The 16360-nt window shown below is 43.4% G+C and overlaps 1 protein-coding gene across 18 annotated transcripts in view; it reads right to left on the minus strand.

Annotated features, from left to right (window-relative positions):
- CLEC16A (C-type lectin domain containing 16A) overlaps positions 1–16360 on the minus strand; it is a 170462-nt gene that overhangs the window by 61957 nt on the left and 92145 nt on the right. For all 18 annotated transcript variants that reach the window (XM_065030473.1, XM_065030478.1, XM_065030477.1 and 15 more), the window contains one exon: positions 6157–6277. The gene's annotated coding sequence lies outside the window, so the exon portion shown is untranslated. The remainder of the gene's footprint in view (positions 1–6156; positions 6278–16360) is intronic.

Here is a 16360-nt window from a genome sequence, read left to right on the forward strand (position 1 = left end):
AAACAAAGAATCAATTAAACTGAAGGAAAAGGCAAAGAAAAAGTAGCCTGAGGAAAACTCGGACGCTGAAAAGAAATGGACCAGGAGGAAGAGATAGGAGAGGTATATGGTTTACTTCAGGTTTTGTGTTAGAACATGTGATTTATAGGAATTTGAATATCCTTTCAAGACAAACTGCTATTCCTAACACTCCCTGTCTTCTGAGAAGTTTTCCAAGCTATTGGCAAAGATGTGCCAGAATTCTGCTCCTTAGGTGGGCCCCTCCAGATATTGATGATCCCTTTTTTTCACTGGAAAGCCACTAACAGGTATACACAGAGCCACCTGTTCTCTGCTGCAGCTGGTACACACAAACATCCGTTCAGGTGATTTGATCAGCTCCCGGCTTGACAGATTACCTGGCAGATCCTCGGCAGCGAGGTTTCGTATTTTGGGGAGGACAGAAGAATATTGTTTCTACAGGGATTAAAACTGAAGTGTGGAATGAGAAACTGAGATCCCTTTTTCTTAAACCCCAGGGTTTTAGTTGTGAATCAGTTTTGATGACGTTGGGCCCCAAGAGGAGGCCTAGAAATAAACCACGAATGAGCGGGGAGCAGCACAACGGATACAGCAGCACAGCTGTCAGTGCTCTGCAGGGAAACCTTCCCTCAGCACTACTGGAACACAGGCAGCAAAACATGGCACGAGTGATGCAGGGGCCTCCCGCTGCTGGCACGCTGTCAGGAAAGGACACCATTTCGCTAATTAGCTGAAAGCAATTTTGTGATTGCCCTCTAGCACACTGCTGTGGGTGGCTGCTCAGTCACACGTTACCTTCACTGCCCACGTGCAGGCTTGAGCAAGACTGGGAGAGGATGTTGCAAACCTCTGTTCCTTGACTCCTTTTCAAACTTGTTTGCTCTGTTGTATCCTGATCTCTAACTCTGCAGCCCTGGCACTCCTGCAAACACCATTATTGATAATAATAACAACAACAATAATAATAATAATAGTGTTTGCCTCTCTTAACATCTACTTTTTTAGTTTAATTGGAAAAGGAAATAAGTAAAAAAGAGTGCTGCATGGACAGCCCTTGAAACTGGTGTGCGTGAACTCTATGGAGATTTGTAACTGTTCCAGCTCAGGTGACTGGAATGCAAGAAACGTCCTGCAGATCAACGCCCTTATGCATCACACCTCACCTGCTCAGACCCTGCCTCAGCCCCGTCCTCCCAAGAGAAGGGTAATCCCTTCTAAACCTCCAGCACAGTTGTGTGACACATGGAAATGATTCGATGAATGTTATTTATGAAGGCTCATCAGAGTCTCTGTGTCTTTAATTTATGATTTAAGGGTGGGGATGTTATTTCCTCAGAAGATAAATCACATGTTATAACTTGCTGGCAGTTTTTAAAAAGAAACGGCCCTACAGCAGTTGGACCAGCTGATTGGATATTTTCCTCCTGAGCTTAGAGGCTGGCCCCAGGAACGAAGCTGCTGACCAGAACAGAGCCCATGCCAAGTCATTGTTATGCCAGGACAAACACAGAATTCTTCTCCCTGCTCCTGACATAGCACATCCCTGCACAAACATGACTGCTTTGCAAGTCCCTTCCCACCCAAGAGAAAATCTTGAAACAGCTGGGATCTCTGTCACTAGGGCATCAAGCCTATTTCATGCCCGTGACAGATCTGTGCTTGTGTTGAGGGGCAGGGAGTGTCAAAGCCCCCCCTTTACCCTGCAAGAAAGGTTTATTTAGCTGACTGGAAAGGCATGCTTAGAAATCTAAGTAAATTTCGGTTTTTCACACAAAGTCATTCATGCTTACACCACTTGAATTTAAGCTGATGCTGTTTTCATTCCTGTGGATGAGGTCTGGAGCACGTGAATATGCTTGTTAAAAATAAGGAAGAGGCCACAGTCTTTTGGGACTCAGAATCACAGACAAGCACTTGTGCATTGTTCCTACTCTTATGTGTGGTCAGTGGGTAAAATCAGCATCTTGGCCAGAGCGCTTCATTTGCTGGGCTTGAATGCAGAAAAAAAAATGGAGCTGGATTTTTAATCTGAAACAGGAGGAGGGAGTTTTTGCCCTTTTCTGTATCTGGCACAAATGAACCCATTCCACGCTGACTGCAGCCAACACGGTGAAAGCAGGGCCATCCCTGTGCCCAGCTCCAGGCACCGTGCTCGGCAGGAATCGTGTGCCGGGCAGCCGGGGCCAGCGTGGCCCTTGCTCAGAAGAGGTGCCAGGAAGGATCAAAGCTTTGAACCAGTGAGAAGAGTACAGAGTGCACTGGTGCTATGTTAGAGTCATAAGTTCCTAACAGTTAGTACGATGAGGGAAAATGACTCATAGTGTTATGTGTACACCTCTCAAAATGAAAGCTTTAACTTGTGTAGAGGAAGAGAAGCCTTGTTAATCCAAACAGTCTTGATTCCCTGTGTATGGGGAAGGGATCACTATCTGCCTGATGATACAGAGGAGAGAGGCTCCTTCCCAACCTTCCATTCTTCCTTCCACACCTGCCTATTATCTCACCCTAGAACCTGATGTTCAGCTCTGCTGGGTATACTGTTGTCACGCTAGTCCTTGAATAACTCCAGTAAATTCAAGCAGATCAGAGCAGCACAAATCTCACTCAGTGGCCTGGAAGACCAATATAGCTCCAGCATTTGTGCTTGGATGAGGTTCTCAGATTGGAACAGCCAGGCCAGGCGCTGCTTGACACAGTTCTCCTCACAAACAACCTCAGCTCCCAGGAAGGACAGAGTCAGGGCTGCCCCTGTCACACCACGGGGCTGCAGCCCTCGGGCAGCTGGGCTCTTCAGCACCACATCTTTGGCTCTGACCTCCATCTGCAGTTACATTTTGAGAGAAGCAGCACAAAAATCAAAGGAGCCACCATGTAATCTTTGTTTAAACTGTCACTTGTGCTCTGCAGCTTCTCATAAGGCAACTGACATTGTAGGCTTTTGTTTTCTGCAGGAGGGAGGTCAGTAGGGATGGGATTAATGCACTGGTTCTTAATACATCCCAAGTTACTGTTACGTTGCAAGCCAAAGACACTCCAGGCCAGTCAGTAATTTCATGAACCATCAGACTTTTGTTCCTCAAGTCCCTTCACTCTACCAATCATAGAGGGAACTCACAGTTAAAGCCCCACGTTTGTCCTTGGTTCAGCCTTTTGATTCAGAGCCTCTGCTCACCTGTTCCCACAATTTCACCTCTACCAGCATGTTTAATTTCTTAATTAAACTGTCATATATCCCTTGTTTTTGGGGGTGGAAGGCTCAGCCATAGGCCATCAGTAAGTTCTGATACTGACACACAGACATCATGGCTCATCCTACACATGCCACAATAAACCACTAGTCACTGCAGATGTCTAGTCAGTAAATGTCTTGGAAAAGTGCCATGTAAATACAAATAAAAATCCAAATAAGTATTTTATGTTTTGAACTAACATATCTCTCTTCAGCATTGGAACTAAACTCCTTACCACCTGCTAATTAAATCCTCTAATAATCCCATGAAGTACCACATCTGATCACAGGCAGGGATCTGGCAGCACTTCAGAGGCTCAGCCTTCCCTGGAAACTGAGGGCAAGGGCACAGAGCCAGTTTCCCACCCCTGCAGCAGTCCCCATGGCCTGCGTGCTCAGCTTCGCCTGTGTCTCTCCTTCCCCTTCCCAGTACCAACCACATGTTTGGTGCAGCACCATACCACAGCTTGAGAGAAAGTGAGGCAAATGTCCTTGGTCTGACTCTCACCATCCTCCTCGCAGCCAGGTCTGCTCACTGCCACCATTGCTTCTCCCTCTAGAAGGCAGGGAATGTCCCCACCTCTCTTGCACAGACAGACACACTCATGCTCACGCAAGGCATAATTTTGCTGACCCATCAGTGCATTGCTTAGGTAACTGCTGGTTTGTGCCTGAAGAGGCCCCTGTGAAGCTCAACACTTCTGGCCAGGTATGCAAGACACTAAGAAACAAAATGAACCTTCCAAAAGCCAGTGTCAGTGGTTAGGGCTGTAACAGAAACCGAAGGGCCTGCATGTTCAGTTGTCTTTAACACCACCCTTCTGTTATCTTTAGCATCTGCAGCTGACCTCCCTCCGGTTACCTTCCCCTGTCTCTTTGAAGCCATGCTGCTTTAATTTGCAGCTGCAAGGCAAGTTCTTTTCAGGTGAAGCCCTTGCACAGAAGCATGGTATTGTAGAACACTTTCCAGTGTATAATCCACTGCTGTGCTGAAAAAACCTTCTGAGGTTGCTTTCCAGCTAAATTATTTAGTTTCGGAGAGTATTGTTTCACCATGCCTCATGTTTCTCTGTACACCTTGCTGTATAACCTAAGTTTAGATGCAGAGAACTTACTGGCTTTTGGGAGTAGGATGACAAAAATATTCTGCAGTGAATTCTCATCCTTTCGCTCAGAAAGTGTAATTCATAAAATAAATGTTTCAGGTTACACATTTGAGCTGCTATAAAGTAAAGCACAGCAAGGAGCCTTGTAAAATGCAAGGGCTTGTTTTGTGTGGTGCAACTCAACACCATGTGGTGTTCCCACAGCTACGCAGCACTCTGTCCTTACATCCCCTGCACAGCCACGGTGGCTGCACTGACGCTGCAGCACACCAGTAAACAGTTCCACTGAAGGCATTTCTGCAATTCAGCCTCATTTCCGAGAAGCAATCAGAATTTTCTATGGTTCCTTCAAGCACTTCTTAAAAACCAACAATGGTTTTAATAGAAATGTGGTCTTCTTATTAATATTTGACCGCAGCAGAGCTCTCTGATGTGATGAGCGAGCAGTGAGGAAAGGGGAAGTGGAAGATGAAGAGAGCAGGGTGAAGGAGTGTGCGGTGGCTGTGCAGGTGGCACTGAGGGGCAGCAGTGATTGCTTACAAAGAAAAGCTAAAGACACAAAACATCTCTCTTGTTGCTGCCCTGGGAGGAGAAAAACGCTGCCTCCGGCAGAAAGCCAGTCAAGGACCCTATGATTCCCATAGGTTTCTAAGTAATTTGAGTCTTTGTTTCCTCATTTTGAGGCAACAGCCATAAAAATCCCCTTTTTCTTTAGAGAACACAACCCCTTTTTGGCACCAGTGATACCAGTATGAGATGAGGAGACCTTGAGGTGGACTGAAAACTGCTGTGAAGCCTAATTAGAGGGCAGCAACAAGTGGTGTGCCCCAGGCATGAAGACTGGGCCCAGTCCTGTTTAACAACTTTGGCAGTGATCTGGATAATGGGGCAGAGTGCAGATGGGCACAAACTAGAACACAGGAGGTTCTCTACCAAGATCAGGAAACACTTGTTTACTGGCAGAGGTTACCCAGAGAGGCTGTGGACTCTCCATCCTTGGAGATACTCAAAAGCTGCCTGGACAGTGTCTTGGGCAATCAGTTCTACGTGGCCCTGCTTGAGCAGGTGGCTTGGACCAGGTGACCTCCAAAGGTTCCCTCCAATCTCAACCAGTCCAGTTCTGTGGTAACAATATCACCCAGTAAGTAACACCAGCACAAACATTCCTATCCCTACTCTGCTTATCAGCAGCTGTAAGCCTAACTAGCAGCCACACTTGAGCATATTCTAAGTAAAGAATTCTTTCATTCAAATTCCATCAAGTCTGAACAAATTTCTGTTTTAGCTGGAACTAATTAGTAGAACTCTATCTCCATGAACTTAAAAAGCTAATTTTCATGTACAAGTAGAAGTTCATAAACAAAACAATAGCAATTTGAGCTCAGTTTTCAATTCAGTGGCAAGGGCAGACTCCAAAAGCACAACGTAATAGAAACTGAAACTAATTTTCCATTCACCTTTAAACAACTTATTAATCTATTTACTTTGTCAACCATCACAATCACCTTTCTATAAAGCACAGCATCAAACCATGCTACACACAAAGAAGAACAGAAAATGTGTGGGTGAACTCCCTGGCTGGGACTAGTGGACTTTTTAATTCTCATTGCAAAAGAGTGTTTTACAACCAGGAACTCCTATGTTGTGTGACTTCCATTAGAATAGATGAAGGCAGAATTCAGAAAGGTAACCAGTTTAACAAGATGGCAGCAACCAGCAGGCACTCAGGGGACATAAAATGCCTAGTGAGTCATGTTTCACACCACTTACAATGCAATACTTAACAAGAAACACACTTACTGGTTGAAATCTCTTAGGTCGGTAAGACATGGCAGCCCTGAATCTGTTGTACACTACTATTGAATTGCAGTGAAATTTCTTCTTCCCAGGGGATGAGAACTCAGTTCAGTGATATGACAAACTGTAAAGAAATAAGAAAGATGTTAAGAATGAAAAAAACTTGCCTGAGACAAAGTTACTTGGAGACAGTCAGTAAAGGTGGATCTAATAGAAAGTACTGAGTGCTGCACACCTCCGGACTTGCTATAGGTAGAGTTCTTTGTACCGGAGACAGACAAGATACTGTGAGGAACCAGTTCATTGTGGACTGCTTTAATTTCCCCAATAACTGCTAGATAACAAGTATTTCCAGTAATAATAGAGCCCAAGTATTTTTGTATGGTGCCATTAATATTTCTTTCAACTACTAGTCAATGAAGTTTTGGACTTGCTTTTGGTAACTACAAATCTTCTGCCATTTACTTTCAATCTGATGCTGCTGGGCATCCTGCAACCTGGGGGTGGTTCCAGAGTGTCATTTTTTTCAGCAAAAGCTTATTGTTTTTCTTATGATGACTATTTTTTTTTAATCCCCATCTTTCAGATGCCTTTTCCTCTCCCTGATCTTGCCTAGAGCAGAATGTTCAGAGCTGTATCACACCCACTCTGCCCCTCTGTTCTGTTCTACAGCATTCATGGTAGGCTGCCCGGTAGCATATCCTGCTCTTTAATGTACCAGGATAAATATGACATAACACTGCTAATTCCAAGGAAAAGCACCTGTAAATAGCCTGATCTGAGCAGTATTTAAACAGGATGTTAATGCCTACACAGCACGATCCCAGCAGAGATGTGTGTGTTGACACACATCAGAATTATACCACATACAATAAAAAGTTTTCCATATGCTGATTATATGTACAGTAGTGCTAAACTTTCTATCAAGCCTCTCAGAAAACTGTTCTACTCTCAACAAAAGCTTAGAGAGACAAAAAATGCAATCACCTTTAGAATGAACTTAATTTAAAACACATACGGGTGCTGCCCAGGCTAGATGCCAAAAATATGTAAATAGAGATATCTGAAAGGTATCTAGAAATGTTTGAATAACAAGTCTGTACTAGTTTCCAGGGGAATTTTATCCAGCTGCTAATATCTTTAACATGGAAACATCTCTGCAACAAAGCAGGTCCTTGGGAACAGCGAGATCCCATACAGCACGCTGCGCAGCAGCAGCTGCCTAAGGATGCGACATCCCCTCATCTCCTTGGGACACTTTCTGGTCAAAGTGCTGCATGATCAGCACTTTATTAAAAAAGGCTTTTTGCAACTGTCTGAACAGTTTCCTAGTTTTTTAATCAATGACTTCATAAAGGACTAATGCAGAAGGATGGCCACAGACTGACTGGTTTTGAGGTGAGTTATGAATAACAGACAAGCCATAGTATAAGGGACAGCAATCAGAGGATCATCCAGCTACTGCGTGGCAGAGAAACAGCTGCCTGAGCCTGCGCCTGCTCTCATTCGTGTGCTGAACCCAACCACAGCACAGGCTCCACAGCCTTTAGCTGTGTGGTGATGCGCTATGGTCAGCACAGATAATTTCAGACCACAGAAACCTCAGCTCAGTGGGAACTCCACAGCTTGCACTGATTTCTTTAACAAGATACCGTAGCTCCCACTAAGCCCGGAGGAAGTAGCTCCTGTTGATTTCACAGGGTTTCACTCAGATACTGTATCAGTGTTTAGCAAAATCCAGATTAAAGCTAGTTGGGAAATTTTCTGTTGACTTTAACAGAAGCAGCTAGACCACTGCTGCCGCGCCAAAAGGTTCCTTCCTAATAAAGGATTCAATGCAGTACAGAATATCAAGTTTACAACAAGATACAGTTCGTAACAAGCTGCCCACTGACTTTGCTTAGTAGTTTATATCCACCAGTTTCTACTCAAGAGATTATTAGAAGTAGGTTATATTTTTTTCAGTGACTCTACTGAGGAAAGAAGGTTAAGGAAAGTAAAACTGTCCTAGATGAGTCAAATAATTTTTCAACAGTTTTAACTGCTAACTTTCTCCCTTCTGCTTGACTGAACCAAAGCTATCCAGCTCTTAGGACACTATAGAAATCTTACACACTATATGATGGAGAAAAATAAGCTTACATAACAGACTGCACACAAATACAAAGAGTTTTAGAAGATCTTCTCCAAGGGATGCTGTCACGTCTCTCTCAGACTCTAGTATTTCAGTATTTATCCCCAAAACACCGGTCTGGGGATGTATTTCAAGTATAAATTCATTGAGATAGTATTTGGTTCCTGTTTCCCCATTAGTATGTCCCTGCAGAGCGCAGAGCTCAGCCAGGTTGTGGCACGCTGGATGGGGCAGGTCAGCCTGCTCAGAGAACTTAGGGGAAATCCTCTCAAAGCCTTTCCCAGGAGCTTTCTGAGCTTCTTGGTCTCGTAATCATTCTGTCCCACCCTACTGCACACTGACCTCTTGCTGCCTTCTGTCTTCTGGCAGAAGTTTCCATCTAGTCAGCTTTTGCTAAAATGCCCTGTTCAAAAGACAATGATGTGCACATATAGATACCTCACATTTACATAGGCTGAACTGCCTCATGTGCTCCACTCTCCAGCAGTCTTTCTGGCACAGTTTCCCTCTCTCCTGAAAAGCAATTTCAGAAACATCCTTTGCATTACTCCCTGTGATTTCTGTTGGCTTACTTCCAATTCTCAAAATAAACACAAAAAAATAGAAGAAAATTGGCTCCTGCCTTAAAATTCACTCCCCCCCTTTTCGCTCCACCTCCCAATTACATCTGGAAGCACAGTTACAGCTCATGAGCATCTGTGCGGGCTCTAAAGGGCAGTTGGAGCCCAGGGAAGGCTCACACATTAGGAGGAAGATTCACTCCCCAACAGATGCAGAAGCTCATCAGGGCCGGGAGGGTCCTGAGGGAGACAGTAACATACACAGAGAACTTTATTTGATTTTGTGAAGAACAGGAACCTTTCTCCTCCCGCAGTGATAATGATTCCACTGAGCTCAGTCTCAACAGTGAGCAGGTGAAATCTCCTTCTCTCTCTCCAGACAGGGCTGCAGTAGCATTGAAGGGAATGCTCCTATCTTGGCATTGCTTTACATAAAGGAAAACTTCTCTGCTATGGGCTTCATCCTACTGACTTGCTGGGAAGTTACAGAAAATGTGGTCCTTTCCTTATTATAATCAAGTGTTTGTCCTAGTTCGCAATTTCCGTTTAACAGCCAGGGCTTTGTACTCCTAAGATGTAATTGCGTGTCTCAACATTGTCCTTGCAGCGTCATGCACCATTAAAAAACCCTGAGCTGTACCAGCTTTCCAAAGAAATCTATTTCCTTATCATTCCAGGAAAAGACTGTCTAAAACTCCAAATATTCCCTGGCCTTGCAATATTTGCTTATCATAGACTGGGGATTTGGTTATTAAGCCACATTTATTACCTAACAGCAATTAGAAAAGCAAATTTCACCTCTGTGAAATGTTTCAGTTGAGCAAGAAATTATCTGTGTATTTCACGGAGTTAAAACAATTAGCAGGAATGGAAAACAGATAGTCCCTCTTCAGGAAACATTTTCCTAGGGAATTTTGGTGATATTCACCAGAAAGAGGAAGCAACAGCAATGACTTGATTTTGAAATAATGAAAAACTCCGTATTTTTACATTAAGAGGGTCTCTGCTGAATGTATTCCTTTTTGTCAATGCTAATCCACACACCTTCATCCACATCAGATATCCGTCAACACTGTAAGGCTCCTTCAGCTCCACTAACACCGCCAGTCTCCAGTTCAAAAGCAGCCCATGCCAGCCCTCAGAACTGTTTCCCTCTGGGGATGAGGATGAGCCCACCTCTCTCCAGGCACTTCTCACCCCAGTCTATCATCTCCTTCTTCCAGCTCACCTGAGTTTTCATCCTCCTCCCCCCATCCTGGTCCAAACCAGAAACACCTTGGGTACCTCTTGGGGCTGTGTTCAAGAGCTGGTGTCACAGCCTGAATGGCTTCGGTACAGGCAAAAGATGCTATAGCTGGGAGAGAAGAGGTGGCAGCTCATATAGCACCGGTCAACTCTGAATATAACCACTCATATAGGCCCTTTTGCTGTATGGGCTATATGGCCTCCTTGTGCCCCACGGCAGCTTTTGTGTGTTGATTCTAGTTAGATGTAAGCAGACATCTACTGGAACCAGAAAACCGCCATGGCACTCAGGTCCTTGACAGATGGAGACATCTGCAGTTGCCTCATATGAAGGGCAAGATGTATGGGAGGGGGAACTGGAAATGAGGTTCACAGAACTCACGAAGCGGAAATCATCATATGGATATACAGATTTTATTTTAATGCAAATACTTAATGGTACTTTATCTGTGTTTCAGTGTTCTGAATTTTAATCTGGGGCAGTGAACAAGGAGTTCAAGTTCAACAGGGATTACTATTTGACTATGCTGAAATCTGATTCCAGCCCAACAATCAACTTAATGTTTAATGTTTGATTCCAAGTTTGCTTCATTTTTTTTTTCTTTCCCAGAGCACAGAATCAATTGTCTAAATTTACAATGTAGTTTGGATGTAGCCAAGAGTTCAAAAACAAAGTTATTTTCAGGGTGGGATCCTGTCTAAAATGGAGAGTAGGTTTTTTGCTATTTGCTCCCTCCATATTTTTCAAAATAATGAAAATATATCTATGGTAAATAAGCTATTGCTGTTTGAGTGCTAACACCATTGCATTATATCTAGGCAGAGAAGAAGGGAAAAAAAAGACTAAGAAGTAATTCGCTTTGGTAGTTCGTCTTTTAACATTTTAAGGGGGAAGGAGGCCACTGTCACAAAGTCATTGTGTCCGTTTCATTCTAATTAAGAGTTTCTGAACTCAAGAATCTTTAAAAATGCTATTGTTATGATCCCAACTCATATCCTAATACATGATGAAGTAATACTGACCAGATCAGACTGGTTTAGAAAAATAGCATGAATGCAACTAAGAAAACAATAGGACGAGATGTGGGAAAAGTTGTTAGTGTTTTCTGGAAGCCTGGTTGGCCAGGACAGATTATTGTGCAACTCCAGTTCCTAGGCATGGGCAAGTAAAAATACCTCGTGGCAGGAAGCTGACCTGCTCTGTGTCCAACCATTAAATCAACACTCATTTATATTTTGTGGTCTGCACACAAGTTTTCCACCATATTATTTTTGAGCACAGCGGCAGTTACAATAGCACAAAAGACATACCCTATAGATAAACATCACAAAACCCCGGTCTGCTGGGTTCCTCGTTCAAACAGCACCGCTGCAGCTGAAGCACAGAGCCAGGGCAGGTGCAGGAGTTTCTGCTCCCAGCACCCGGAGCTCACTGCACAGGCAAAAACCTACAGCCACCCCTGGTGCTCCAGCTGCTCGGCTCTCACCTCCCTGCTATTAAATGCCACCCAAGCTCTACATCACCTCAGTGATAAAAGGGACTGAGAAGTGCTTTCAGCTGCAGCATTAAAATCTGGCTATGCCTGTTGGCATAGGAAGATAAAACATTCTCTGTTCCTTTCCCTTTAAACAGCAAACACAAGACAGTGAGGTTTTGATATTTTTAAGATTTTTTTTTTTTTAACTAACATCAGACTTTCTTTTTCTCAGGGAAGCTCAACGCTGACTTACAGCCAATAGGGCCTCACTGGGTAGCTGCCAGATGACAATATCACCTCTTAAAAAAGGTTTCCCTTTCTAGCTATCTCTGTGTTATTTATAGGCAAAAAGCAATGGATAGAAAAAACTCAGGGGAAAAGGGAGGGACAGCGTCAAGCAACTTGGGGCTTAATTCAATTACTGCCTGACAGAGAAAGATTTGCCAAGGTCTTTTCAAATAGCTTTGAAAAAAAGTTTCAAGTAGAGGGGAAAAAGTCCATTATTCACAGATCTGGCAGGCTGGAGATAAGGAAGAGCCTTTAATCCCTAAACAAAAGGACACTTGGGATTAAAAACACCTGCAACATCCTCAGCTCTAGAAAATGATGAGGAATGTTTGTTTTTTTGGAAGTGTTAGCTTACTTTAGAAAGAGTGTCTAGGACAGAAAAATGGCTGAAGGAGAAATAGAGTGTAGGCAGAATTGCAGTTCCAAGGCACAGCCAGGACATTTCAGTGGAACTGCTCCTTTGCTTTAGATTAACACTGCTGCTTACACACATAGCAGGATTTTGCCAAAGTGTACTGGGTTTTTGCCTTGATTTTCTGAGAACATGAAGTTCATGTGACTGTGCTGCCTCTTCTGCCATGAAGGCTTCCATGGGGTGGTCAGTTCCAATCCAGTTTGCTACAAAGCTTGAAATGCCAGAGTTATCTGCTGCCTCCAGCCCTTTGAAGACCCACAGTTGTCAAGAGAGGGGAAACTACTCAGTTCTTCTCTACCCACCTTATGTCAGAGGGAAGAAGTACAAACAGCTCAATTTCAATTTGTTTGGGATGGCCCACCTTGTATTTGGGAAGCAAAACCCAGCAGCTACTTAGCTCGTAACCAGCCATAGGACATGTCCTGTGAGCAAACTGAATCAAGGCAGGTGAAGCTGGTGGAGAGTGCTGAAGGTAGGTGTTTGGGTGGCTTTTTTGGCTTATGTGTGTGCACACACGTGCATAACGACTGTAGAAGGCCAAGCCACTTCACCCTGAGACAAGGAGGGAGCCAAAAGCACATCTGTGTAGGAGTTTACCCAAGATTTGAGCTGCAGCTCAGGAATGCAGGACGCACTCCAAGGCAGCTGCAGTTCTGTAGGGTCTGCTGTGAATGGCCGAGCTGCTCTAACAGCATCAGCACCAAAGGAGCTGAGTGCCCCGTTCCCTAAACAGCCCTGCAAAATTAATGATCTATCACTCTAACTTGCTGTGTTACACGATCTGTTGATAAACAAGAGATTAAGCACTGGGGGAGCAGCACCACTAGCAACAGACTGACTTCAGCAATCATAAAACCCTTCACCAAAACCCACCAAGCTGGTGCTCCAAGGAGGTTTAGTGAGGAACACCTGAACATGCACACCCAGTTAAGGAGCCCCTGAGCTCCTAATTTACCATCACAGCCAATTAGTTTCAGAATCAGTAGAAACATTAAATTACCTACACTTGATAGGAAGCCTGGGATCTACTGACCCTCCCTATACTGTTAGATTTAAATTCCCTAAGCTTTTACAATATAAGAGAGAAATTAAAAGCAAACATCAGAAACAATGCTATGAAGCAAGCTATGAAATTTCTGACAAAAGGACCGAACTCCAAGAGAAGCAAAATTTCAACATTTTGCCATTTGATTGCACTCAAGTCTTGATTTGTCCAGTTATCCCTTAAACAATGAAATATATTGTCATTGTATATGGCCTTTTCTTAACAAGCTGTAGCTTAATTATCTTGCTCTGAAAATACAGAGGAAAATTGGCAAGGCTGATCTAAAACCGGGCAATTAACATTGGATTTGCAGCTTAAAAACTCCTAACCCCAGTAAACAAGGCCTGTGATCATCCTTAATCTGAACACTCAAACTCTTGGCCCATTAAGCTTCTTCTAATGTTAATTAAACCACCAGGACACCAACTCATGAATTAAACTAGGCAATGTCTGTGTTTATACAAGTTTGGCATTCTTTCACCTGACAGTAGAAAACCTTCCACCCCCTGGTTTGCTCAAGTCTCCTAGAGTGAGTAGCTAGGAGCAACCCTCTGCCCTCCCAAAACCTCCTATGGCAGTGACGTACCCATTGTTTGGCTGTCCAGAGGCAGAAACTCTCTTCCCTCCAGACCCTGGGATGGACAGGAAGGGTGATCAGCTTTTGCCAGCAATGGAACTGAATAATAATAATAAAGCCTTTTCCTCACCAGCTCTCCGGCCAGTCAGGCCTAGACCCCTGGTGACATCTTAAGTGTATTGAATTTAGATCTTGCTGAGAATTTTGTATATTATTTATGAGAATGGATTGATTTTTCTTTTCTGCGGGGGAATAATATAGCATGTAACCCTCCCTCCCCCATCTGTATTTCTGGTAAAATAATTCCTACATAAATACCACTGCATCACTGCCAGAAGCACTGTACGGTTTTTAAATTCTGCCTCATTTTGTAGTTCCTCTCCTTACCAGGGATTCACAAGGAATTTATGGACAGGAAAAACCCTGATTTACAAAGGAAATTCACAATTACCTTTTCTGCTTGCTGTTGATGGTGAATTCCAGTATAAGGTTAAGTTCTCTAGCTACTTGCTTGCTTTCCTTCAGTCACAACCACATGTTATACAGATGCTTATTTCATCTTGTTCCAAAGCACATTAAAAATGAGAAGAATTGAAGCATGGAGATGGGTAGCAATAGTACTTTTCTTCCTCTCACCATATATTATGCATATTTGCTCTTTCCTAGCTTAAACTTGATAAATGAGAAAGACCTATACAACTTGTATTCATGTTTTTCTTTCACAGGATGAAGTTTCCATTCTCATAAGACATCTTAAATAAAACAGCATATAGGGCAAGAAAAACAGGTTTATGAAGTGAGATTATGGCAGAATTTGGGTTCCTAAATTCCAAATTTTGATTATAAATGTGCAAATGTGCTGAACAACTGTTGGGCCCTGAAGATGCTCTTAATTCCAGAGATCACTTTTGGCTTCCTTCCCACAGATTTTAAATACTGTGTGTTGAGTCGAGCAGCTCTCCAGATGCCATGCTGGGTTTGGATCTGATTCTAAGGGTGCGATTTTAACAGAGTTCTGAATTATAGCTAATGCTATAGAATGTTTATAGTTAGGCGCCAGTGGATTTATTTCTCTAGAGCACTTGGTCTCCTGGGATCCATTCTTTTCAACCATTTTCCAGAACAAGGTTGTCCCTATTCAAACCAGCCTTTGCCCCTTACCCTATCTGGTCATTTTTGCTTCATTATTTATCCCAAAACTTATCTACTGTTTTCTTTTAGTGAAGTTGTCTTTGCTTCTGCCCCTGTTTTCTCTCCCTGCTTTCTCCCACAACTATGAAGCCATTAGGATTTCTACCCACCCTCAAGGATAACAAATCAAGCTATAACTCTAAGCAGTGAGGATGAAGACAAAGAGATGGGCCTGGGACAATGCAAGATTTGCTCAGAAATTTCCTGTTGGGAAACAAAAGGCTTAAATTCTGAGCCAATTACAAAATGTCACAGCAGTAGCTATTTCTAAACATCTTTTTTAAAAAGTGCATGTTGAAATCAGAAGATGTCCATTTTTTATTTCATGAAAGCAAGTTTTAATTTTTTTAAACTAAATAGTAAGATTTAAGATTACTCTTTCAAAACTTGAGAGGACATCTTTAAACAAGCGCCCTACCATTTACTGCATCAGGGAAATGCAGTAAATCCAAGAACCTGAAAGTGAAACTTACAGTCGTGAGAAAAATTAACTGACTCCACTGAGCTGCAACACCTCAAGAACCGATGAACAGAAACGGAGGCATTTACCAGAACACTTCACGCTGATTTTCAACAGCCAAACATGTACAAAAGAGCTGCAAAAGGACTCACATGGCTTCCCATCCCCAAAGCTGCTGTAAGACAATTCAGGGATACACAAAGGAACACCTTAAATGGGTGGAACAAGAACTCTCCTCTCAGTTTTGGGAAACGCTTCTGTATAGAAGTAGCTTTGCTTGGTGCTGAGGGAGAGGGGGACAAAAGTTTGGAGGAACAAGCCTCCAACACTGAGATCAGTTCAGCGGCACCAAAGTCACAGTTGTGCAAGTAATACATTGATAGGGGTCACAGTCAGACTGCACAACAGCAGGTTTATCACTAGAGCTGCAGTGCCAGCCCTTGAACATGGCTGTTGGTTATATCAAGGTTAAAGTGACCGAGCTACAAGCTTGGCAAGGAAAATGAATAAGCTCAGCCTTCTGCTGGCTTAGTCAGATCCAGGCTACAGCACTGGCCAGTGCTGAAATTGCCCTGCTAAAAAACCCTGCAATTCTTTCTTGTTCAATGCTGCCTTCTCATCGTGTGTGCTAAGGCAAATCTCCCACAAGTCCTGAAAATAAAACAGCACTACAAATCACAGCTGGGCTTGCCCTGTAGGAAGTTATTCTAACATCTAGGACTGGGCCAAATACCCACCAGGAAGAAGAGCTTCACCCCATTTGTAACAACAAAAAGCACTGTTTCATGGGCACAATGGTAAAAGCCTGGCCTGT

The sequence above is a fragment of the Columba livia genome, chromosome 15, assembly GCF_036013475.1.
Source record: "Columba livia isolate bColLiv1 breed racing homer chromosome 15, bColLiv1.pat.W.v2, whole genome shotgun sequence".
Taxonomy (NCBI): Eukaryota; Metazoa; Chordata; class Aves; order Columbiformes; family Columbidae; genus Columba; species Columba livia.